The sequence below is a fragment of the Castor canadensis genome, chromosome 14 (genome assembly GCF_047511655.1).
Source record: "Castor canadensis chromosome 14, mCasCan1.hap1v2, whole genome shotgun sequence".
Classification (NCBI taxonomy): domain Eukaryota; kingdom Metazoa; phylum Chordata; class Mammalia; order Rodentia; family Castoridae; genus Castor; species Castor canadensis.
Window position 1 is genome coordinate 97,478,240 of NC_133399.1, and position 27,685 is coordinate 97,505,924.

The 27,685-nt window shown below is 36.7% G+C and overlaps 1 pseudogene; it reads left to right on the top strand.

Annotated features, from left to right (window-relative positions):
* Positions 1-1,694: 1,694 nt before the first annotated feature.
* Positions 1,695-2,950, top strand: LOC141416286 (BAG family molecular chaperone regulator 4-like; annotated as a pseudogene).
* The last annotated feature ends 24,735 nt before the right edge of the window (positions 2,951-27,685 follow it).

Below are 27,685 nucleotides of genomic sequence, written 5' to 3' on the forward strand. Positions count from 1 at the left end.
GTTTGCCTGCCTGCTGCTCTCAGCCTGTAGCTGGCGGCGTTATTTATGCAGATCTCTGGGGTGAGCTTAGTGCTCACCTGCTCCCACAGGCTTTGTTTGCTCAGAGTTCTCCTGTGCGGGGGAGGGGGGCCTCTGCTACAGGCTTTTCCCTTTCCAAGCACTGGGAAAGGTGACACTGCCCCGCGTTGTCAGGCCTGTGTGTTTATTTACAGTTCATGTGGGAAGTGGGTCTTCCCTCTTCTCACAAGCGTCCCCGCTCCTGGTTGCTGGCGCGCCCCGCTCCCGCCAGAGCCTCTCCGGCCCGCCCGGCTTGTTTATTTACAGTCCCGGGAAGGATTCCCTTCCCCCAATCTTCAGCGCTCAGGGCGCCCCACCCTCTTTCCAGCGTGTCTTAACTGTTCTTATTGCTTAGTACTCAGTTTCTCTTTTTTCCCCGGGTGGAGGTCAGTCTGTCCAGGGGGCTATGCTGCTCTGGCCCAGGCTTGTCTGTGGGAGTACCGCGGTACCGCGAAGCTCACCTGGTCCGCGTCTTCCCAAGCCGTATGGGCGCCGGCCACTGGCGGCCCGGGGGCCTCCTCGGTTCTCCGTTTAACGTGAAGTGGAGATTCTCTGCGCCGGCTGGAGATGTGGAGGGGCCAAAGTTATGCCTTTTCTCGGTGATTACGCCTGCAAAGTGTGTCTCCAGCGTCTCTCCAAGATTTCACTATAGGAGGGTCGCTTTCTGCTTCCTACCTCTAGCCGCCATCTTGGAATTCCTCTCCTCAGAACTTAGAGACAATCTTGAAACCCATTATTTTGTACAACTAATAATTAAAAAAAAAGGAAATGGTAGTAAACTCTGCCTGTAATCGCAGCTACTCGGGAGGCAGAGATCTGGAGGAGTGCAGTTCAAGCCAGCCTGGGCAAATAGTTCCATGAGACACTATCTTGAAAAAAAACATCACAAAAAAGAGCTGGTGAAGTGGCTCAAGGTGTAGGCCCTGAAGCCAAACACCAGTACTGAAAAAAAAAAAAAAAAGAGGGAAGTTGTTGCCTTTGCTTTTCCTGGGGAAACTAAAAGAGCAGCAAATGTAATAATAATACCTTGCCTGAGTATAGTCTGAGCTTCATTCATAATCTTCCACTGGGATATAATTATAGTATCAATTGGGATATAATTTTCTGCTCCCTCCAAAAGAAGGCACATCAAATCAGAATTCCAGCTGTGTCTCTCCCAATGTTTTGCTCCTATATCCAAGCCAAGTGTCCTGGAAATCCATTACCACCGGTAATTATATGGTATCCAACCATCCTTTTCCCACCTTTTCTTACTTCTCCTTTACTCCACAGACACACACATGTAACATGAAAAGGGCTGCTATTCTCATGTTGCAAAGAAATGTAGATGATAGTTATGACTTTGAAGCATGAGTTAAATTGTCTAGGGAAAAATGTTCTTATAATATCCTTTTGAATCTAGGACTTGCAAATAGAACAATGAGTGAGTGGTTCAAAAGATTAAGACTCTCTGGGAAAATGATGAAAGCAGTAGATCTGTCTCCAATTTAGCCTGGGAAGACAAAGATTTTTTGGGGGGAGGGCATTAAATTTTAGGATTTTCTGAAACCTAGTTAAATAACTGATATGACCAAGAACCCAAATCCTGGTTGACCCTGAGACTCTAAGGCTCTAGGGCTCCAGTGGAAGTCCTTCCTATGGCTGCTACTACCAGCCCTGGGAGTGGAGATGTGCTGTTCTCTGCCTTCTATTCCCTGCTTTGCCCCAAGCCTCCCCAGCTTCCCATTTCCTGGCAGGAGCATGGAGAGTGGGGTGTAGGGAGTCTGTCTGAGACCACATGGCCAGGAGAAGGAGGAGGTGGAGAAGGTTACTATCCAATTTTAGAGATGCCTTGCTGGAGCCAGGTCAAACTGGAAGATGACACCAGTAACAGCTACCATACCCTGGCTACACTTCTAACTACTGGATTTCTCCACAACCTTGGACTCCATACCCAAGTACAAATCCTGTGAGACCAGAGTTTGAATTCTTACACAAATTGAGCATATCGTCTAGCTCATGGTCCTGGGGCAAATACTGCCTCATACTCTGGGGCCTATTACGTACCTGCTTATACTCAGACCAGTTACTCCACAGAAGTCCTAGGCACTTACAGTTCACCTGGCAATAGCCCTTCTCCAGCACAAAGGGCACAGGTTCCAGGATATCCTGCTTCACAGAACCACGGAATAACCCTGCCCTATTATCTTTGTAGGGATGGTAATCGTAGTGTTCCACAATCAGGGCTGACTATAAGAACACAAGAAGAAGCATGGGCTTCTCCTGGTGCTTATGGGATGGTCACCAGTTACCCCTTACCTTCAGCTGCACCGTCAGTGCCACCTGGAATTCTCTACCTGACTGAAAGTGCTTCACCGTGGCTTGACAGTGGCTTTCCTCAGTCACCTCCTTCATCACAACCCCAACAGCTCAAGGATTCCTCAGACATGTCAGATCAAGGCATGAACCAGCACAACTTTCCTTGCAGTGTCCATCAGTATGAATCTTCAGGGACGATGAACAATGACAATTCAGACCTCTTGGATTCCCAAGTCCAGTATAGTGTTGAGCCTCAGCTATATGGTAATGTCATCAACAAACACCCAGTAATCAAGGTCAGAGTAATTATCTTCCTTGAGGAGTGTTTATTTTCAGATGAAAGTACTTCTCCAAGTATTAAAAAAAAATCATAAATGTGCTAGAGAAGTTCCATCATCGTGAGCAAGAAGTACAAGAGTTTGTAGGAAAAAGACAAGATTACTGGCTTCTGGAAGTAAAGCTGATAAAGGAACTTTTGGAACTGGATTCCACTGGAACTGGAGACCAGGACTCTGTCAGGCAGGCTAGGAAAGAGGCTGTTTGTAAGGCCCAGGCCATACTGGAAAAATTAGAAGAAAAAAAAAAAAGATTGTGAAAAAATTCAGAATGAAGTGAAGACTTTACTAATTTGGCCAAAGAACGTGTGATTTTGATTAGTTAACTGTCTTTTTGAAAGGCCTATGGATGTCAAGAAGCAATACATTCCAACTTTCCATTGATTTTAAAATTGAAGAACTGGCAAAGGAATGGAAGAACATTTTAGTTGTGAGCTTTTTCAGTTTGCAGACAAATGAATGTTATAGGAAGCTATGGAATTATCAGTATTGCCAAGTAGACTCCTTCCTTAAGAAATTTATGGACATGTGCAGGCTGCTTCTTATCAGCAGGAGGGACATACGCTTTAAAGTAACAGGCTATCAGAAACCTGCCATATGAGACTGGATATAATGTGAATCAATTCTGTTTTTGTAAACATGTGGATTACTTGTCACATTTTTGCACATTGTGACTGCTTTCAGCATATACTTCATGTGTAAATTACAGCTCAGACTTTAGCCTTCTTGGGCCTCTGTTTTGTTTTGTTATTTGCAGCTTACAAATATAGTAGTGTTCTCTACTTCTTTGTACATTTTGTAGTAAAATGTTCAATGTATTGGTTCAAGAGACTCTATTGGCAGCCAAATTCTGAATGAATTTGTAGCCTTTCACCACTTGAATATATTGCAATGTATAGTGAATTCCTGAAAAAAAAAGTCCAAATCTTAGGGATTGACAGGAGATTAGCTCATAAATAATTGCAAAAGTTACAGAGAAGAAGAGACTTCTAAATGACATTTTAAATATCAATATGTATTATGTGTGTGTTTTGAGATTATCATATATGTGTGTATATATTATATATATTCACATATATGTTTTATTATTTTATTGTTGTATGGGGGTACATTGGCACATTTACAAAAGTGCTTACAATATATCTTAGTTAAATTCATCTCCTCCACCATTGTCCTTTCTCCCCTCCCTTGTCTTTGTTTTTGTTTTTGGTGAGACTGAGGTTTGAGCGAAGGGCTTCATACTTACAAAGCAGGTGCTCTACTGCTTGAGCCTTCCCTCCAGGTCATTTTGCTCTGGTTGTGAACTGATCTCCAACTGAGTTCCCCCTAATCTCAGCATCCCAAGAAACCAGGATTACAAGCATAAGTCGCTGGTGCCAGGCAAGAATATGCCATATTTAAACTCATGAAATAAGGTTTGTGGAGAACAAAGGTAATATTTAACTTTTTTGATGCTCTATCTAGATTAACTTACAGACATGAGAAGAATGTATAATTAAGAGTCTACCAGCCTGCTCAGACGTTTTTAGATATCAAATGCCTCATGTAGCCTTCAATAACTGCAAGACAGCAATCAATTTGTAGTAAGTAAATGACCCAAAAAGGGACAAAGGAACAGTGGATCAATGTGAGTGAAAGGAACTAGTAACTGTCTGTTCTTCCCATCACCTGTTTGCTCTTATACTTGGTCCCATTTAATCATGAAGATTATCAGTTCATGTTTAGACAGTGGGACACTGTTCATTCCACTTTAATTTCCTAGTTGTTCTGTCTTATACCTGAGTGAGACTCACTCTGAAGGTGCTAGTAAGGAACCTTCATGGTAGTATTCTTAGAACCTGGCCAGTAATAAAACTATTAGCTAGCAATTGATTTTGTACATAGCTCTCATTCGGATATCTCATTCGGATAACAGGCCACTCCTCTCTTTTTCAGTTCTTGTCTGTCCTTTTGATCCCTAATCAACATCCTCACCTCACAATATTCAAAAGACACATAGACTTCTTATAATAAGAAGGCGGGAAAGACATTGATATTCACTAAGAGGGGCTCAATAAATAATCATTAAATACAGTTAAATTTTACATAATAATAAATCAGAAACAAAATTATTTGAGTTCCTCAAGGTAATTTATCTTGTTTGTAATGGATTAAGGATTATAAACTTGTTTGTTGACTTAAAAACAATCCATTTCCAGCCTAAGTGAAATTCCAGGCCATTTTACATGATTGTCTAAAACCTACAGTATAGTTAGGACCCTAGGAAAAACATTCCAAAGGAAATTTCAAGGTCTCTAAAGTTTCTTTAGCAATTATAACATAAGCATGCATCAATAAAAATATATTACTACTGTTCAAGAGCTTACCTTTGATAAATCTCAGCTTCTGGTCTGCTAAGATATCTCACTTCTCATTTTAGTTGTCATCAAAATCTAGGAATTAATCAAACTTTACAATAAGAAGCTGGGATTAACCATGATATTTTTTAAAATTAACTCTTTCTGCTCTCTTCTTTTTCTGGTTATTTTGTCATCTGTTACTATGATTTTTATTTTATTTTTTAGTGGTACTAGGGTTTGAATCAGAGGTTCACTCTTGCAAAGCAGGCACTCTACTGCTTGAGCTACACCATGTCCAGAGGTGGTACAGGCCTATAATCCCAACACCTGGGAGCCAGGGGCAGGACAACTGTGAATTCCAGGCAAGCTGTGGCTAATACTGAGACCCTGTTTCAACCTCCCTCCCTCCCACCTAAAAAAGAGCACATGAAGAACCAGGGTAAAAATTTACATTATTAGATCAACTATCGTCTTATGGTTTTCATAGATAAGAAATGCAAGAACTCATTTATTTTTCTATTTTTTGAAATACTTCTTAGGTATAAGTAAAGTAAAATGTTTTCCCCCCATCCTGAATTTTTTTTTACCTATCGTTAATTATTATTATGTATATGGTGACCCACATAATATGAATTTTTTTATTGTGTTCTTCCTCTTTAAAAATCTTACTGATGTAAACATTGAGGAAATTTGCTACAAAGAAACATATAATAGAAACAGATGACTCTACTTATCCTTTTTTGTTCAGCTATCAGGAAAAATATCACTTCTTGTTGTGAGAACAATATGTGACTGCTAGGAAGCTAAGTAATGGTACTTCCTCTGTGAGCTGTCATTTCAACAGAGAATACATTGGGTTACAGAGTGGAGCAGATGCTCGGGCTACATTTGGGTACTTCAAACACATGAAAGCTAAAGTCAGGCTAAGAGCTCTTATTGTTGAATGAAAGATGCAAGTAGAGATGAAAAGGCTGTAAATACAGCAAGAATTACAGTGTCAACGGTTCTAGAAACCATTTGGTTGGAATACATTTAAAGGATCCAAATGGTAACAGTAACAATGTCTTACAAAATGTATCCAGCTCTGGGAAGGCAAGGAACTGCAAAATATGCTATGTAGTTTCAACTATGATAACAAATAACAGTTTGGAACTATTAAATGAGTAAAAGAAATGAAAAAGCAAACTTCACTGTACTTTTAACTCTACATTGCTTCATGACATGATTTGCCTTGCCTACAACAAAACATTGCTGGAAAAAATTTTAGGCACAATTTTATCACTGTTTCATAAATCTATTCTTATGTTCATGCATAATAAACTGATTTTCAACAGCAACTGCAATACAATCTTTTATTCCCAAAGGAAGCATGCACTTCTTTTTCTTTGGTATATGACTAAAATAACTTTTAAAAGAGCACTTTATTCTACTTTAGGGCTCCTGTGTCTTAGCACTATTGATATTTAGGCTGGATACTTCTTTGTTGTGTGTGTGGCTTGTTCTGTGCCTTGTATGCTATTCAGCAGCATCTCAGCTTCTATCCACTAGAGGCCCATAGCATCTTCCTCACACAGCTGGAGACAACTAAAATATCTCCAGTTATTCCCAAAAGTCCTCTGGAGGGCAAAATTGCCCACTATTCAGAATCTTTGCTCTAAATTCTGGTTCTGTAACTTTCTTCTTTAGAGTCACGTGAAATATAGTTCATATGTTCTATTCTGAAATCCAAAGAGAATTAGTAGCTTTAAATGAATGGAGAAATACAGATTTCTACCAACCCAATTGTTTCAACCTTTGAAAAATTTAGAAAGAAAAGATTAAATTTCACAACTTTATTGTCAATCAAAAATAGGAAAATACTCCCATATAAAGTATGTAAGCTAGAAGATGCTTGACATTCAACAGGAATAATAGCTATAATCCATAATTCATATATAATTCAAACCACCAGGCTATATATGATAAATACATACAATTTTATCTGTCACTTAAAAAATCCACTAGCATGCTGCATTCAATGCTTGGCAGTTATCTTTTATTCATTGGATAATTACTGACTTGGCATGTTTTACCTACAAAAGGCTTTCATAGCTTTTATACATGTAACATTGGTTTTTACTTTCTTTTTCACACATAGAAGATTGGCATGAATCTAGGATGTAAGAATGATCTTCCCCCTTTCATGCAGTAAATGTACCAATGTCCCCCACCCCCATTGGTGTAAAGAAATTTAGCCTGCCCCCAAATTATTTACATTCTAGATAGACTAGAGGTAAGGGTCAACGTTGTGAGAAGGTAAAAATCACAAAATGGAACAATGAAATAAGAACTGCTTGAGAGGTTGTATGTAAAGAACTTTTAATGAAGGGCTTTATGCATTAAGTGATTAAATCCAGAGGAGATGGGTTACTGGTGGGATTTTAATTGCCATATGAATTTTGGTCTAGATTTTCTTGAAAGATGAATAGTAGGAAAAGCTTTTCAAACACTGGAATAGTGTTTCACAAACAGAAAAAGGACAGTTAAAATGGGCACTTAGAGAAAAACATTGACTATTCTGGTTTTCATGAATGCATGTATGGAATAGAGTTAGTTGCAGTTAGGTTGGAGAAGGTTTTTAAAAGTTGGGTTTTACTAGATAGCATTTGTTGCCCTCAACGCAGAGAAACTAAAGCAGATACTTTAAAGCAACTGAGGCCAATAGGAAAAGGGGACCAGGAACTAGAGAAAAGGTTAGATGAAAAAGAATTAACCTAGAAGGTAACACACACACACAGGAAATCAATGTGAGTCAATGCCCTGTATAGCTATCCTTATCTCAACCAGCAAAAACCCTTGGTCCTTCCTATTATTGCTTATACTCTCTCTTCAACAAAACTAGAGATAAGGGCAAAATAGTTTCTGCCTGGTAGTGAGGGGTTGGAGGGGTAAGGGAGGGAGCAGGGGTGGGTAAGGGACTGGGTGGGGGGAAAGGGGGAGAAATGACCCAAACACTGTATGCACATATGAATGTAATAAAAAATAAAATAAATAAAAGTTGGGTTTTATTTGTTCTTATTTTGTTTTATTATTAATTAATTAATTACTTTTGAGACAGGGTCTCTCTATGTAGCCCACTCTAGCCTCAAACTCATCCTCTTGCATCCATCTCCTAGTGCTGAGATTACAAGTGTGCCTCCTCACCTGCCTGATTTTATTTATACTTTAGGAAAAATAGAGACACTCTTTATGCTTTCTTGAACAGGAAGATAACTTTAATATAACAGTGCTTGGATGAATCTGGTAGTAGTGCATTGAATGACAATTAAATGATAAAGCCATAGTAAAGATGGCAGAAGAGGAAAGGAATGGAATATATAAGAGAAACATAGAGGTATTACATTTATTTATCATATATCTCCTCCCAATTATCTTAAGTGAGGAGTAGATATAGCCAGATTTAATCCTATAATCACCTCTACATTTCACCCTATGGTACTGGCTGAAATGGGTGTAATGCTGCACCACCTTGATTCCCCAGCAACAGCTATCCTCAGCTACCATTTTTCTCTGGGACTTATCCTCTGCTGAAGAAAACTACCTTGACAAAGGGCCCAAAAGTTCTGAGATGAGCAAGTAGGAAGCATCTCAAACATGAGGAGAGAAGGAAGGAGCTATACTTCAGAGGCATGGCAAGATCTATTTTTCATGTATGGGCCGAAAGGAGCTGAATATGGTTGGCACTGAACTCTAAGGTCTTTGATTAAGGGGAGTGAAACAAAAAGTTGTGTATGGAAGTATTTTTCAGTATAGGAACACTTTTATGGGACATAGGACTCAATAACCTAAGCAAGATATGAGGCTAAAATGGGTCTTTTAAGCTTGGGGAAAGGCTCATGCCAATTAAAGTAAAAATGTGAGAACAGCCATGGAAGACAGTAGGATTAAGCAAAGTTTACAGAAGTTCATATACCAAATGGATGTATTATAAGGCTGAAGACCTCACAGGGATTTCTAGGGAAGTCCTGAAAGACATTCTGTTTGCTGTAGGAAAGGCAGTGGGATGAGGGCGAGCTGTCATCTGTAAGCTAGGGCAGAAGATAAATGCTTTCATCAAAGTAAATACAGTATAGCAAAGGTAATGATAGGATCCTGAACTAATCAGTGGAAGCCAGGAAGCCCTGACCCACAGAGAGCTCTGGAGATAATCAGCAGTACATGGTACCTCTAGGGGCCAGGTAGACTGTCAGTCAACAAGAATATTACTCAATGCTATGAAATGTCAAGAAGCTGATTGGTAGGCATCCCAACAAAAATCATTTCTTTGATTAATTCCTGAGCCTGAGTCAGTTTTCCTATTTGAAAGTTACTAACTTCCTTCCCAAATATGAGAGTAAGGACCCATAAACCCTAGCAAGTAAACAAAGTAACGATTCCTTTCATCTTCTCCAAAGGGATATGATCCATTTACTCTCAAAGTGAAATACTAGAGGAAAGAGAGTCCTATAACATTTTAAGCATTGTTGTCATTGTTTTGGGCTCCTTCTTACAGTGACTGTGTATGAGGCACAGCTCATAATAGATTTGTCAGTGGGTCAAAGTATCCATCCTGTGGTCATTTCCTCAGTCTCAAATTATATAATTAGGACAGTTTTTGTAATTACCAAATGTCCCTACCATTGATCGATTCCTTGACTGGAAATGTAATAGCCTTAGTGTCAAATATTACATTGAAGTGTTTCAAATGACCAACTCCCCTCTTCCCACACACTTAGGTACAACTAAGTTAGTGTTTAAAGTGCATTATCATAGTTACAGGGCAATGGCAAAAGTTCGTACCATAAAACCCTAAAGAATGCTGGATGGTAACTCTATAATATCCAATTTATTCATTAAGTAGCCTACAAAAAATAGATAAATCTGGAAAATGACACTGAACTATTAAAAATAAGTGATATCCCTGATTTCTGCTGCTGTGTCTGATGTGGTAATTTTTGGTAAAGAAAATTAATACGGTCTAACACATTATATGCAGACACTGATGTAGTGAATGCAGGGACCCAGTGTCACTGACATGCTGGGATACTTTTCCAAAATAAAAAACACATTGTTGCATTTTGTACCTCTAATAACAATGAAGTACAATTTCTAATAGTCTTGTTTGAGTTCTGGAAGTAATATACTTCACATCTGGGGATATTGCTCTGACTCATATACCAGGTTGCACGGAGGGTTGCCAATTTTGAGTGGGACTTAGAGGAGGGAAGTTTTCAAAAATTATTCACAGGCTATAATACCAATGGACCTGATATTTGGGTATTTGAGTTATACCAGTAGTGGACCTGGAAGAGATGGTGAGCCTGACCTTTGGGTCATAACATGATTTGAACTTCCCCAAATCAGCTGGATCTTTTCTGACCCACAAACTCCTAATGCCATATGGTTATAACAATATCCCATTGTAAGATGGAAGTGGCACATCCCAGACAGAATATAAACATAATTGAGATGCACCAAGGACCCATGAATGAGTAGTCCAAACTTTGCTGTCATCTAGCATGATTCTAATAGTGATTATGTCTTAGCTCACACTTATGACTATGGGGTGGACAGGGAGTTAATTTCTCTGATAACCACCTGATTAAAAAAATGCATAACTATGGTTTATGGATGGGTTGGCTTTTTTGCAGGTATAAATTTTTTAAAAATGTGATACCTATACTTCAGTCCAGTTCAGAGTTACCTTTGAAAGACAGTGATAAGGGAAAATCATACAAATTGTCAGAGCTTTAATCTGTGTATCTGGTCATCTACTTGGTCTCTGAGGAGAAGGAATAGGAGATATTATGTATGAACTCATAAATTAAGAGAAATAACTTGAATGGTTGTTTAGGGGAACTGGAAAGAGAAAACCACCAAAGACTGGAGACATGGAAGTCTGAGGTAGAGCATGTGGATGGAGCTATGGTAGTAAGCATAAATAGTGAAGATATTTGTATTGAGTACCAGAACCTATCAGATCAGAGAGCACCCCCTCATAGACAACTTGAGTTATTGGCCCAATGGACACAAGACCAGAGTAGCAATAATAGTAGAGATGGAAGCATGAGTTCTCATGAACCCATGATCTAGCTACTGCCACTGCTACTACCACCGTGAAAAGTTCAACTTACCAACAATGGCAACTCATGTTGAGATACCTGGCCTTTAGAAAAACAAGTAACCACCCAGTGGCAAGTCAATATAGGTCTTCTTCTATCCTAAGAAGCATTAATTTATTTTGAGGAGATCTGAAACATATTCTAGCTATGGAATCACCTTTCCTACCCCTCAGGGCTTTAGTCAAACTCTTACAAGAGTTTGTTCCATTGACTTCTATTGACATGATATCCCACATAACATTACATCAAAAAGCCTACCCTATAACAAAGTCAGCATAGTGGTGAGCATATGACTAGAAGATCTACAGGTTCTCTCACATGGTGTACTACCTAGAACCACCCATAATAGAGCAAAGGAATGGTCAGTGGAAAGCATGATCTTAGCTATGATACACTGGAAGGATAAAGTACCTTCCTTCAGGATGCAGTATACATGCCAAATCAATGACTATTATATGGTGCTGTGTATTAAACAGTTAGAATTCATGACTTCTGCATGGTCCTTTTGTGCTCTTCTTTGCCATACCACCAGCAGGTATGAGGAACATTTATCATCCTGGCAGGGGTTACTTACCTAGGTTAAGTTATTAAATTATGATGTCAACACTTGGTGCAAGGAGGTATTTCTTGGCACCCAACTATCTACCTGGTGCTCTTTGGTACTTCCTTGTCCAGTCATGGTGGTAAATAGGCAACTATAATCTGAAAAAGGACTCATGACCAGAGACTGACAGCCCTTAAGGATGAGCATGTGAATCATGCCATCAGGAAAGTTACTTTGGCTAGCAGTGGCACCAACTGAATGTGAACAGGACCTACATGGACGGCAGGGGAAGAACATGATGGATATTACTCTTGAGACCTGCAGAAGCACAAATCTTCTCTTTCTGTTTCTCCTGAAGAAAGCTTGACTAACAGGATCCTGGAGGAGCTTACTGGCTTAAGGACAGATAACATTGGATGCCATGGTTTACCACCTAGTTTCCATCTCAGAACTAAAGGACTTGCAGCATCTAACCTGTAGTTGATGCATAGGTGAAAGCTGGTATCTATTTCAATTCAGAAATATCTGAAAGCCTATCTCACACTTTAAATTCTGTGTTCCTTGTTAGGAATGTACCCACCCAAACTTCTGCTTCTACAAATACTACTTCCTTCCTTTTCCATTCTAAGAACTGATTCTAATAGTACATCATCAGTTTTAATGCAGTTCTTGAACACTCTATTCAGAGTTTGCTTCTTGGAAACTAATCTGCAACAGTCATGTATTATTTCTCTACTCTTCTATTTGCTTTTGTCATAACATGCATAAAATCTCACAACTTCCCTTTCATTTCCCTCTCCTACTTCCTCCATCTAGGCTTGAAAATAGATCACATATCAAATAAAATCATCCTGCTGTATGTTACAAAGGTAGCAAAGATAGTTTTAGCACAGTCTGCTCAAAAACTGGCAAAAGAAAGTTCACATTTACACATTTAGCTGTGAGATCAAGTGATTTACATAACAATAGGTCTACTTTTAGAAAGTTAGAAATTGCTTAGTTAGTAACTTTTCACCCAAGTTCTATCACAAGTAGTTATTAGTGACTGATGAAATGAAAATATAGCTCACTCCCTTCATTTTTCTTTTATATTTGCAATGTGATTTCCCCTCTGTTGTTGATCTAGCATCTATCCTCCCCCACAAAATACATCTATCCTCCAATTTTCACAGGCCCAAATACGCTTTTCTATCATTTCATACACATTTTATCTCCTGAATTGGATTGTGTGAATGATGGGACATACAAAAACAAAAGCAACACAATAGTTTCTTCCTATTAAAAGTAATAAAAATTGGGAAGGGAGGAGTTATTTTACCACTTTTATCTTACACTTACACCTTAATAGATATACAAAATTATATTTGTTATGATATTAGGACACCAGCTGAATTAAACAGATTTCCTACATTGCACTTCATGTGTGCTTAGAATTTACAGTTTTTAGAATTTTGCTTTTGATTTTCCCCAAATCATGAGCAAGACATCTACTATTTTCAAAGAGCATAAGAAAATATTTGAGTTAGTTTTCTACTCTTACTTCACACTAAGGCATTTCCCACATGTCAATTTGAGTTTCTTGTGTTAAGCACACTTGAAACAAGCTGAAGTGAATACCATTTCATAAAGTAGAGAAGTAGTCAAAATATGCATGGCCAATAGATCAAGAAATATGAAACTTTATGAATTTATGAATTATGAGTTAAGAAATAGGGAGAAGCTCAGAAGTTTGGAGATGATGACCAGATAAATTCAAATGGAAAAGGTTGAAAGTGATTGCACATGTGGTACAGGATGGGAGTAGAGAGCAGTGGGAAAGGTGACCCTTCAATTGTAATATTTAGTTTTAAAATATTAATCAAATATAATATTAATATAATCAAATATTAATCAAATATTTGATTAAAATAATCAAAGCTTATATTGCTTTGATTAAAAAAAACCCAAATATGTGTTTTTTATGAACTAGTGAGATATCTGTAGATTGGAAGGCAGTGCAGCAACTTCTCCTGTAAAGGACAATTTGTAGGGATTGAAAGCAGACTATAAATGATCTACACATCTATGTCTTCTTGCTGTTTCTTGTCTCAATAACCCTCATTGTCTTATATTTTATCCATCTCTCAATTAAATACTAGGAAGATGCAGGGTCTTTTTGTCCCTCTGGCATCTTAGTTTTTGATTCAGTTCCAATTAATGAAGATATCAGCACACCTCTGTTCTTGGGCTTCTCCCTGCTTTAATTCTTTTGTGTTACAGTCTTTCACATGAGGAGATGAGGATTTATAATTTAATATTCAAAAAATAAGTTCTGAATTTGAATTGTAGAATTGACAACCAGAAAGACTAATTTATTCCTCTGAGGTACTGAGTAGAATAAATATAGTTCTGGCGCTAAACAATGATGCTCTGTAGCAGGATAAGCATACATAATGGCTAGATAATAATATTACTGAATGCATCATTAAAATAATTCAGCAACATGGTTATCCAGGACTTCCTGGAAGCAGACCATCTGCATTTCTTGACACTCCTCTTCTTCTCAAATTCCATTTAAGTAAACATGAGTCTATATTATTTGTTTTGAATTAATTTTTGGTCATTTTTACACCACTGATGAAGAGTGATTTTATAGCAGCAAATATCTCACTATGATATAAATAGCATTTTATTAACAATGGCATACTTTCAAAAAACTTTCACTTTTGCAAATTATATTTTTAAAAATATTCTTTTTCAAGAAAATGTATTTTTTTTTGTAATGTATCAAATTCCCTATCTTTTGAGAGAATGCACCAACAGTTGGTGGAAGAATATGCAGGAAATACTCATTATTATAATACTTTTTATTATAGTCAATAACTTTAATATTTATATTCTAATAAATGTGCTAACCTAAATAAAAACATTACTTAATAAGTTTGGTTGAGCTTATCATTACTAAGTAAAGGAAATATCTTAAGTATATGGATAATATAAATCATTCAGTCAATTTATTACAGTATAGAGCACGTTTTGCTGGGGATTGAACTCAGACCCCATACAAGCTAGACAAGTGCTCTATCAATCACTGAGCTATACCCTCAGCCCCAACAGCATGGAACATGTGCAAAATTACTGGAAGAGGAGAATAGAAAGCTGGAGTCTAGGTTCAAAATGTGTATGATGCAGTTTTAGAGTATCTAATTCAAGGCTTTAACTTGTGATTTTTCCTATAAAATGAGGTGTTGGTCTAAATGCTCAGTAATGTCTGATTTGATTTAAAAACAGCTCTTAGTGATATATTACAATTCTGTAGAATAAAGACCCATATTTGTAATGTTATCATTCTGTCTTGATTTTGTATTTGTATAGTTTTCAGTCTGTTCCCATTCTTTGTATTGACATAGCAATCAAGAAGAGAAAAGGGATGACATTAGGGATAGAACTTTGTTACAGCAGCATGGTTCCCTGTAATGTATTACTCAGCCTCTGTACCTCTATCAGTTTCATCTTTTTCCCTAAGATCAGATGTTCTTTGCCAACAGTTAGGCAAAACTATTTCTATCACCTAAACACAGCATTCCTGTTGATGATTTTAATCTAGTGACTAATTTTCAGAAAATAATGCAAGTTGCTTAATTCTCTTTCTTAATTCATTTAGTACAAACCCACATGTCAATCAAATTTCAGAAGATTTTGTTTTCATTGGTTTCTCTTTCAATGCCAGTTAGCTCTGAGGTGCATTTTCATTTTAGACTATAAGAAATATGAACTTGAGAATTTTCTAGTGACAGTGGCAGAGCTTTTAGTAACCAGTCAATCTCTTTGGTCAAATCATAAGATTTGTAGAACTGACTTCCCAGTCTTCTCCGCCCCAGTGGTACTGGGGATTGAACTCAGGACCTCACACTTGCCAGGCAAGAATTCTACTACTTAATCCACAGTTCTTTTGCTTTTAATTTGTTTTTCAGATAGGGTCTTGCACTTTTGCCCAGGCTGGCCTTGGAGTTTGATTCTCCTACTTTAATCTCCTGAGTTGCTGGATTACAGGCTTGTACCACCATGCCCACCCTCCTTCTACTCCCTGTTAAATGTTCTTTTAGAGCCTATTCAATGAAAAAGCTCTGAAGATTCGCTTTGCATACACCAACAGGTAAAATATAGAAAGCAATCTCTCTCTCTGGTTTTCTTTTTCTCATCTCACTTCTTCCCTTTTTCTCTTTAATTTGAAGAAAAAAATTCAAAATGTTTTTGCTTGTTCCCTGTTCCAGAAAGTCACCAGCATGCTACTATTTATGGTTTAAAAGGCCAAGTAAGTGGATATGGGACTTTACTCAAAATAAAATGTCTTTTCTTAGCAATATAAATGACTCCTTGCTTTACAAGGAGGAAAAAAAGAAATACATAGATCATGATGTATGACAGTTTAAAGAGCAAAACTGGCATGAGAAGTAATAACAGTGAATTATCCAGGGCGTCTGAAAAATCTTAGAAAAAACAACTCTGGGAGTAAACAGTAAAAACCTCATGTTGCTTTGTATCAGGTACAGCAGAATGGGAGTTAATTATCTTCTAAGCACATGAGAGCAGTGTTAAAAGAATGGACTAGGAATAGCATTGATGAGTAATAAATGATGTAATCACAAAATCCTTCAGTAACAGGCAAGCAGTACAAATAATCACCACTCTCTCTTTTGAATCTTCTTTTAATGATATCTCAGGGACACATAAACAACTTTAAAAAAAGAACATTTATGACACGTTGCCTTTTTCTCTAATACAGTTCTTGATATATTGTCTAATGATTATTTATCTGACTTTCTCCCTCCACTCCATGTTTATTACTTTTAGTAAATATGAAAGAAATATTTATAGAATGAATGACTTAATAAGTGAATGATTAAGGAAAATAAATAAATATAGCATGTTGTTGACAAAGTTTTATTTTTCTCATTTATCAAAGAGCTCCCAAGAAATCCTATTTTCCTGCTCAGTACAAAACTCTAGGATAGTTAGCTTAGGGACTGAGGGTTGGGACACCAGATTATTGCTTAGGAGGCATTTGGCCACTGGAGAACATTCTGTCAGAATGTCCAAAGCATAAATCAGAATTTACATGTTATTTTCAGATGCCTTAGAGAGACATATTTTAACTGACTTCCCTTCCTGGAATTGCATGTAGGGGAAGAAAGCCAGCATCGTGGGATGTTTTTCAGTATGTGGAACTTAGGGGCAATTTTAGAAGTAGCATCTTATAGATTGCTTGGTCTGAACCAAGATCAACATTCCAAAAAACATTCCTGATCCAAATGAGGCAATGCTTTGAAAAAGTGGCTGGGGAGTTTGGGAATCAAAGGAAAAAGTACATAGAAGGAAGGCAAGTCTAGGGTCAGTCCCCAAAAACGATCTCAGGAGGTGTTCCATGTGTTGCCTTTGGCCTCTAGAATTGCACTGGAAAGAAAGGGCCATTGCTGAGTAGGAATCCAGGTCTTAGCATCAATTTTGGTTGGAATATTAAAGTGGTAAAAGTGTACATTGCTATGTTCCATCCAGACCTGCTAAAATCAAAGTCTTTTGGGTGTAGGTATCAGGTGTGTGTGTGTGTGTGTGTGTGTGTGTGTGTATACGTGTGAACACTTCACAAGTTCTGCATGTGAGACCGATTCTTTCTGAAGTTATAGAATCAGTGGTTTCAATGATTGAAACAATTCACTTGTCCACTATACTCTTAGGAGTATCTTATAATTTCAGCCTTCAAAGTTAAATATGACATACAAATCATCATTTCAGAGTTGAACAAATAAGTAATAACTTTTCTGAGAGGACCTATAGCTCTGAATTTGAACATCGTGAGTAAACAGAACAGTTTGTTTGACCTTCACCATCTGATATACACAAAAAATATAATGCCAACTTCCAGGAAAACAATACCGTTTCGGGTTAAAACATGCTTAATTCAGGATGTGTCATTCAGCCTTCTAATGGAGGACCATTCGAGTTCTCGGAACAGAATGCTTAAGGGACATCAGCCATGGGTGAAGTGCCTGGTCTTTGGTCAATGACTGTCTGTGTTGACCTTCCCTGAGATGGGCAATGTCATCAGACATAGTCACTGCCCACAGTGTTAATGCTAAGACATTCTTCTTCCCTGCTGTATCTGGCTGTGTGACCCAGACTAAACTCTGTCACTGTAACCCTTCATTGCAACCCTGAGACACCCTGTTGGCCCAATTTGTATGTTAATTTCTTACTACTGTCTAGACCCTCTTCTTGAGCACAGGAAGATCCAGCTATGTTTCCACTAGGCCATGCTAAGGTGAGCTCCTGTAGGGCTTCCCATGCCCAGTGTTCCAGACAAAAATATCCTCCACTATAGGAAACCCTAGAATCAAAAGAGATTTTCTTCTGTGTCTTCTTCTTTAGAGTTCAACTCTCCAAGAAGAGGAGGGAGAACATAGACTTCATCTTAGAGTTCCCCTCCAGCATTTACTGTCTCTATAATTCACCTTTCCTCTTTCCCTAACCGTGAGATTTTTATGCGTTTTGAACATCCAGGAAAAACTCTGATGTATCATTTTTCTCACATGCTTATTGATCAAGAAATGATCTAAACTCTTGACACTCAGGAGGCACTGGTCTCTGCAAAAATGCATACATATATTGCATATTGTAACAATTATTTTTGGGTCATTTAAAATAAATGTTTATTTTATAAAATCCTATTTTCTTTCATATTACTATGACTTTTTTACAAAAAGAAGAGCAAAAGTATACTTCTAGATATAACATTAACAGTTTTGATTTTCTAAGGAAACAGCATTGGATTATGCAATATCAGTCCTCTATTGTCTTATAGCTCAAAATATATTGACAACCTATTTCTATGCTTAAAAATATTATATAATATATTGTATCTTTTTAAAATTCAGAGAATGAATTTTGTTTTGCTCTCATAAATTATATTTTTTATTTAAGCAATCCCAAAAAACAAAAAAAAAAGTCAATTAAATACGATACAAAATGAAGATAGCCATAAAATATAATGTTCACTGCTGCTTTGGGTTGGAGCTTAGAATTGTCAGCCCAAATAATTTGCTTTTGCACCTGAAAGTCTTTCAAATTTAGCCTGTTTCTCCAAACATCTGCATCTGCTTCCTGCATCTCCCTGAAATCTCTACTTATGGTAGGGTAGCCTTGCTCTCCAATCTTATTCAAAGGAGGCAGAGGTTTGGAAACTCCTGGGGCTCTCTATTCACTTTTGAAAAACTTACTTTGTTCCAGAATTCCATTCTTTGTATTCTGAATCCATTGCTTTTAACTAGCTCCATAGTTACTTTTCTCTTATTGTTGTCTTTTTATATCTTAACTAGAAAAGAAGCTTTTTCAAAGAAGTGGTGTTTTATCTTTACTTTCAGTCCATCTCATGTCCATGGGAAAGATAGTAAGTCAGAATTCATTGAAAGACTATTAATTCACTGAAATAATAGGAAGGGTCAAATTTTGCATTTCCTCATTTAAGCCAGGTTCAAGAGACTTTGCAAGGCAATTGTTCTTTTCCAAAACAAGAAAAGAAATATTAGGAACTGCAAATGGTCAGAAAATGATCTCATATTTTTAATGCAGATGTTTCATTGGTGATTTTAATGAGATGTTTGTTGGATGAAAGTGTTCATAGCATGATTGGGCAAAGCAAAACTTGGGATTTTTCTCTGAATTTTCTGTAATAACCTTTATTACTACCATGTTAGGTTAGCAATGTAAATGATTACTGAGACAGGTTCTTGTAATCAAACTTTTGACACATATTCTGAAAGAAAATTCTTGAGTATATTGGCTGGACCCTAAGAGAAGTTAGTTAACACTTGAATAATCTAAAGGGCTCTAATCAAAGACAATTTAGGAGTGGTTTGATAACTTGGAGAAAATAATCAGAAGCTCTCACTTTAAGGGCTTTAATCTATGTCTTAATTAACCCCAGTTGTTTGTCAATTATCTTGGTCCATTTAAGACTGCTTTAATAAAATAATTGAGTAGCTTATACACAACAACATTTTATTTTTCACAGTTTTAGAGGCTGATAAGTCCAAGATCAAAGCATAGGTAGACTTGGTGTCTGCCTTTCTTGCTGTGTCTTCACATGGTAGAGGTAAGGGGAATTTAAGTATCTTCAGACACTTGTTAGGGCACTAATTAATCTCTTTCCAGAGGGCTCCATTCTCATATCCTAACCATCTCCTGAAGGTCCCATTTCCTAATACCATCAGAGTGAAGATTAGGTTCCAACATATAAATTTTAGAAGGTACATAATATTCAGTCTATAGCAATCATTTCACTGATGAAATGAAAAGTGCTCAATTTATGGAGAAAGGCTAGAATTATTGTACAGCTACTTCTATCCTTTTAAGGACAGGGAATAAGAATCTAATAGGTCAGGAAATAAGAGCAAGAATTGACAAATGGATTGCATCAAATTAAAAAGCTTCTGAACAGCAAAAGAAGCAATCAATAGAGGAAGAGAAAGCCTACAGAACAGGAAGAAATCTTCCCAGATATTCATCTAAAAGGGTGTTAACATTAGCATATATAAAGAACTTAAAAAAATTAAACAACATAATCCTTTCAAATAATAAAATCAATAAATGAATGGAAAATAGAACTGACCAGACACCATTCAAATGAAGAAGTACAAATGTCCAATATTTATGAAAAAAAATTCAGCATCCCTAGCCATCATGGAAATGCAAATCAAAACTACTCTGATATTCTACCTCTCACCGGTCAGAATGGCCATCATCAAGAAAACAAACTATAAACAATGTGGGTGAGAATGGGGAGAAAAAAATATCCTTATTCAGAACTGGTAGAAATATAAATTAGTCCAATCACTGTGGAAATCAGTGTGGAGTTCCCCAAAAAATTAAAAATAGAACTTCCTGATGATCCAGTCATACAACTTCTGAGGATACACCCAAAAGAATCAAAGTCAGAGTACTATAGAGATTTCTGCACACCCACATTTATCTCAGCACTATTCACAAATGCCAAATTGTAGAATCAGCTGATGAATGGGTAAAGAAAATATTGTACACATGGAGTTTTACTCAGCCATGAAGAATGAAATCATGCCATTTGCTGGAAAATGGATGGAACTGGAAATCATCATTTTAATTGAAATAAGCCAGTCCCACAAAAACAAGTCTCACTTGTTTTCTCTCATTTGTGGAAGCTGGGTGGTGGTGGTGAGGGGAAATCATGAAAGTAAAAGGCAATACTAAGGAGGAAGGGAAGGAGAAAAAGAGAAAAAAGGAATAGGAAAGAGCAACCGAGGGGATGCACACGCCCACATGTCATAACGGAGCCCCTTCATTTGTACAATTAACATCTGCTAGTAAAATAATTTGAGAAAAGGAATTTAGACAATCAAGGAGCCTGCACCTTTCTGAGTAGCTTAGTAAAACTGTGGATTACATGTGATCTTCTGTGGTTTCTATCATCTGGTTCCATCTAGTTCAGCTGAATTTTGTTACTGCAATATTACTGTAAATGTCTGGTTTTATCCATTGTGGCTAGGCTGGCTAATAATAATCTTAATGCTAAAGGATATTGGTACCCAGTGCTTTTTTCCTACATATAAGGAAGTACTAGTGAAGGAGAGGGAGTAAGTGTGTAGAATGTTGTTGTCATGGCAAAAGCATGTGTAGGATGAATGGAAAGAAGGAAGAGTGGTCATTTCTAAATGAGTGCTAAGCAGTAATTCAGGATCTCACAGAAAGCTCTGCTTAATTCAGCTTTAAAGATGACTAAATATTCAACAACTGGACAGCACTTCAGGGTTAGCTACCATAACAGCACAGCGGAGAGAGTTCAGCATGTTCCTTTCTCAGCACGGAGAGTAATGTCACGCGACTGAAGAGCAGGTTGTCTTCACATGAAGTGCCTCACCCATCTTGCTAAGGGCCGTGGCTCTATTTTCAATCATTATGAAGTTATGGCAAGGCTTGAAGCAGGAGACTAACATGATCGAATTTATGCTTTAGAAAAAGTATTCTGACAATGTTGGCCTTCCCTACCAGCAAAGAAATCAGCTAGAAGATTGAGGCAGAGACTATTACAACACCCACTTTCCCTTCCTCTCGAGTGCACATTAGATGATATCCCATCCTGTCTTAAGGTAGGTAAAGTCATATGACTGAGTTCTAGCTGAAGAAAAGCGGAGAGGTGATGTGTGTCATTTCCACGTTCACTACACAAACCCATCGACACTTGATCCTGTGTATTGTTTGCCCTTAGAAAGCAATGTATGAAAATGGTAGAGCCTTACAGAAAAATTGCCTGGATCTCTAAGTCATTATTTGAAGGTGAACCACCCATGAAAGTAGAATACCTATTTGGACATTTTGTGACTGAAAAATAAATTTTTGTTCTGTGAAAGCCACTGAGACTTTGAGGTCAATCTGTTATAGCAGATGCTTCTAAACGAAACACATTACTATTATGGTTTTGTGAGGAAAAAGATCCTAAAATTGTGCATTTATGAGCATAGAAAAAATTGGAGTTTTACAATACTTTTTTGGGACATTGAAGTAGCAAGAAGTGTGGACTGATTGAAAAATAAATGGAGGAATAAATAATTACTTTTGGTTTTCACCTTGGGCAGCTGGGAATAGCAGTAATCTACAAATCATCAACTGATAAGGTACTTTTGAAAGATAATTATTATTGATTTAAAACTCCTACTTTCATTGTAATTGTTTGGAAGATTATTATTTAAAAGTTTATTTTTTGACTTGCATATATTTGTACATATTTATGAGTTATAATGTGATGTATTGATTTATGAATATATTGAGTAATGATCAACTCAGGGTAATTAGTGTACCTATCACCTTAAAGTTTCATCATCTCTGGCCAGGTGTGGTGGCTCAAGCCTGTAATCCTAGCTACTTGAGAGGCAGAGATCAGAAGGATAACAATCAAGGCTAGCCTTGCAAAAGTTTGTGAGACCCCATCTCACCCAATAAAAGCTAGGCCTGCACACCTGTCATCCCAGGTATGTAGAGAAGTGCAAATAGGATTGTGGTCCAGGTCATAAAGCAATACCCTATCTCGAAAATAACCATACAAAAATGACTGGTGGAACAGCTCAAGTGCTAGAGTACCTGCCTAGCAAGTGCAAGGCCTTGAGTTTCACTCCCAGTACTGCTAAAAAAAAAGTTTCAACATTTCTTTATGGTGAGTACATTAAAAATCTCTGCTGCTTACTATTTTGAGATATACACTACATCATTATTAATTATATTCATCCTGCTGTGCCACAAAACACCAGAAGTTATTCCTCCTTCCAAGCTGCAATGTTGTGCCTGTTGGCTGACTGACTTCCCGTCACCCATTCCCTGTACCCTCTCCCAGCCCCTGGTGACCATCATTCTATTCTCAACTTCTATGAGATCTACATTTTTAGGTTCTACTAGTTAATGAGATCCCATGGTGTCTGTCTTTCTGTCTCATTTCACTTCACACAATGTTGACCATCCATGTGTTGCAGGATTTCATGCTTTTTTTATGGCTGAATAACATTGCACCGTTTATATCTACTGCATTTTCCATTCACCCATTGATGGACATGTACGTTATTGTGAATAGTGCTGAAACAAACATGATAGTGCAGGCCTCTTTTTGATATGTTTATTTAATTTACTGTGGATATAAAGCAGAGATGGGATTGGTGAATCATATAGCAGTTCTATTTGTAGCTTTTTGAGATATTTTGAGCTTTTTTTTAAAGCTACTTTGGGCTTTTTGAGACTGCCATACTGTCTTCCACATGGCTTTACTAATTTACATTCCCATCAACAGTGTGTAAGAGTTCCCTTTTCTACATCCTCACTAGCATTTTTTTTGTCTTTTTGTTAATACCCAAATTGGTTGAAATAGTATCTCAATTTTGACTTGAATTTCCCTGATTAATTATATAAAACATTTTTACATATACTATTGGCCATTTGTTTATCTTCCTTGAAAAACATCTTTTTGAATCTTTAGTCCATTTTTTTCTGATATTGAGTTATTTGAGTATTGAGTACATAATATCAGATGTATAGCTTGCAAATATATTCTCCCACTTGATAGTTATCTCTTTGATTTGTTGAAATTTTTTTCCTTTGGTGAGCAGAAGCTTTTTAGTTTGTTACCATCTCATTTGTTAGTTTTTTATTTTGTTGCCCATACTTTGGGGATCAAGTCTTTGCCCAGGCCAATGTCCTAAATGATTTCCCCTAGGTTTTCTTCTTGTAGTTTCATAGTCTTGGCTCTTACATGTAAGCCACTGATTGGTTTTGAGTTGATATTTATTACTGGTCAGAGATAGGGATCTAGTTTCATTTTGCATGTGGCTATCCAGTTTTCTCAGCACCATTTTACTAAAGAGATTTTCCTTTCCCCATTGTGTGTTCTTGACTCTTTTGTCAAAAATGAGTTGGCTGTAAATGTGTGGGGTGATTTCTTGTCTCTATCCTTTCTACATTGGTCTGTGTGTCTATTTTTATGCCAAATATCATTTTGTTTGATTTTTGTAGTATAGTTTGTTGTGATCTGGTAGTGTAATATTTCTAGCTTTATCCCTACCTCAAGACTTTGGCTATTTGGTGTCTTTTGTAGTTCCATAAGAATTTCAAGATTGTTTTTTCTAGTTATGTGAAGAATGACATTGATATTCAGGTGAGGACTGCATTGATTGTAGATTGTTTTGGATAGAATGGACATTTTGACAACATTTCTTCCAATCCATGAACATGGAATGTCTCTCCTTTTTGACTTCTTTCATGAATTTTTCATCATTTTCATTATAGAGATATTTTACCACTTTTTTTTATGTGATCCCATTTGTCAATCCTTTCCTTTAATGGCTAGCTGCTGGAGTTCTATTCATGAAGTTATTATCGATGCATATATGTTCCAGTGTTTTCCCAATTCTTTCTTTTGCAGTAGTTTTACAGTTTCAGATCACTTTCTTCATTAAATTTATTTCTAGGTATTTTAATTCTTTTTATGTTATTGTGAAAGGTATTATTTTCCTAATTTCTTTTTCGGATTGTTCATTTTTGGTATATAGAAATACTTCTGATTTTTGCATATTGATTTTGTATCTTGATGCTTTGCTGAACATGTTTGTGAGATCTATGAGTTTTTTTGGTGGAGTTTTTTGGTCTTTCAGATCATATCATCTGCAAATAGAATAATTTGACTTCTTTCTTCTCTATTTGAATCCATTTTGTTTCTTTCTTCTGTCTTTTTTGCTCTGGCTAGGAATTTCAGTACTATATTAATAAGATGGGTAGAGAGGACACCCTTGTGTCATTCCTGATTTTAGAGGAAATGGTTATCAGTTTTTCCCCATTTAGTATGATGTTGGCTATATTCCTTTTATTCTGAGTTTCTTCAGAGCTTTTTATCATAAAAGGATGTTAAATTTTGTCACACTTGAGATGATGATGTGGCTTTTGTTCTTAATTCTGTGTATGTTTTGTATGTCATTTATTGATTTGCATATGGTTTACATCCTTGCATCCCTGGAATGAAACCTACTTGAGCATGATATATGATCTTTTTAATGTGTTGTTGGATTCTGTTAGCAAGTATTTTGTTAATTTGGGTCTTCTCTTTTCTTCTGTTGGTTAATTTGGCTAAAGGTTTGTCAATCTTGCTTGTTTTTTTTCAAAGAACCAACTTTGTGTTTCATTGAGTCATTGTATCTCTCTTTTGGTCTCTAATTTATTGATTTCTATTCTAATTTTTATAATTTTTTCCATCTACTATTTTGGAGATTGGCTTGTTCTTTTTCTTTTTTAAGACTTTGAAGTTTATCATCAGATTGTTACTTGAGAAAATTAGATCTCTCTAATTTTCTGATGTGGATACTTTTAGCTATAAACTTCCCTCTGAAGACTGCCTTAGCTATGTCCCATGGGTTCCATTAAGTCGAATTCCCATTTTCATTTGACTCTAGGTATTTCATAATTTCTTCAGTGAGCATTGATGGTTCAAAGTATATTGCTCAATCACTGTGGGTTTGAATGGTTGCTGTGGTTTTCCTTGCCATTGTTTTCTAGTTTTACTCCATTGTGGTCTGTTCATATACAAGGCATTGTTTCAGTTTCTTGTATTTGTTGTGATTTGCCTTATGACCTACGATGTGACCTTTCTTGGAGAAAGTTCCATAGGCTGCAGAGAAAAATGTATAGTCTACTGCTGTAGAATGGAATAATCTGTAAATATCTATTAAATCCATTTCATCCATGGTACTACTTTGTGTTTGCAAAGCAAGTGCTCTACGGCTTGAGCCACACTTCCAGCTCAAAAGGCTGGATTTAATTCAGTCTTCATCCTTAATGCTTTTTTGTTTTTGTTTTTTGGCAATACTGGAGTTTGAACTCAGGGCCGCATGCTTGCGAGGCAGAGACTCTACCACCTGAGCCACTCCAACAGCCCTAATGATACTGATTTAATGAATGTATTTCCTCCACTGCACTTACAACACATATACACACAAAACCCCAATCCTGGCATTTATTTAGCATTTTGTAGAGTTAAGCTTCTATATTATGTGAATCCAAAACATTATTGTGAGTCTCAAAGAATTTACTCTTTTACCTTTAATTGTATAAGATAATTTATTAAAATTGTATGGTAGAAATTTAACTCAATACTTTTTTCTTTAAAAATTAAAGCTTAAAGGAGAAAATACATCTTTTGCTTAACTTCAAAAAATTGGCAAATTTCTCCACTTAGACAAATATTTCAAAAGACACAGTTACAAATTACATATCTGAGCTCCTTAAATTTTTAAATATAAAAACAATTAAGCATCTGGTCTTTCAGAGCACTCAGGAAGTGCTAGAATACCACATATGCAATGGGTTTGACTGGTGCCTCTCGTGGAATAGATATTCACAACCTTTTATGAACCATATCATAGAAAAAATATATTTCCATTAGGAAACTTTTATAATGACTGCTACTTTCCTTAGGGAATTTCCTGGATGATAAAATACTAGGCATTTTCTTTAACAATTTGCTACCTAAAAGCTTCAGCAATGTACAATTTTTGTCATGTTGAAAAGCTTTCAAGAAGCAAAGCAGAAAAGATTATTGATATTTAATTTACTGAACTGGAAAATATAAAAAATGGCTTTTATGGCCCAGAAAAATATTGTGAACAGTATCTCTACAAATATTTCATACTTACATTACTATTCTGGTCTTCCTCAAACATACTACATATTGCTGAATGTTACAGCAACAGTGTTATCACTAATAGACTAAATCTGAATACAGTAATTATGAAATGAACACGTTTTGAAGACAGACATAAGAGATAATCGTGAAAGCTTTCCCAAGCATATTTCTGAGGCACCCAGAGGTTATTTTGTAGGTCAAAGCCCTTTTAATCTAACTCATTCATCTCAGCAAAGCTGAAATCGTTCTGAGTTGACCTTGATTGAAACCTGCCGTTGAATGAATTTCCCTACAGAAATAATTACTTTGTGTTATCTTTCTTTCGACATCATGAGTTGATGCTTGCATTGGGACTTATTGATGTTTTGTTTCCCTTTGTGCAATATAGATCAATACCTAAAACATACTGATCGCTTGCCACTAGTATGCAACGTCTGCATACCTGTGTACTTCCATTCCTTCCGGTGTTATCATGAGTCAATGGCATAGGCACTTAAATTTTCTTATGCCATTGAATTGCTCATATTATTATGTAATTTAGATATTTCATATGGTGATAAAATACAAATTGGAAAAAAATGTGGTAAATCTGAAAATTAAATTTAATACTTTAGAAGTCTTAATAAGTACTTTCAAAGTAGATCTGTGCTTGGCAATGCTAAAATAATGGAAGGAAAGTAATGAAAAATCTAAAATCCAGAGGAATCTTTTTGCTCCTGTTCCTCTTTTCAGAATCACAAACTAGAAATCATAGA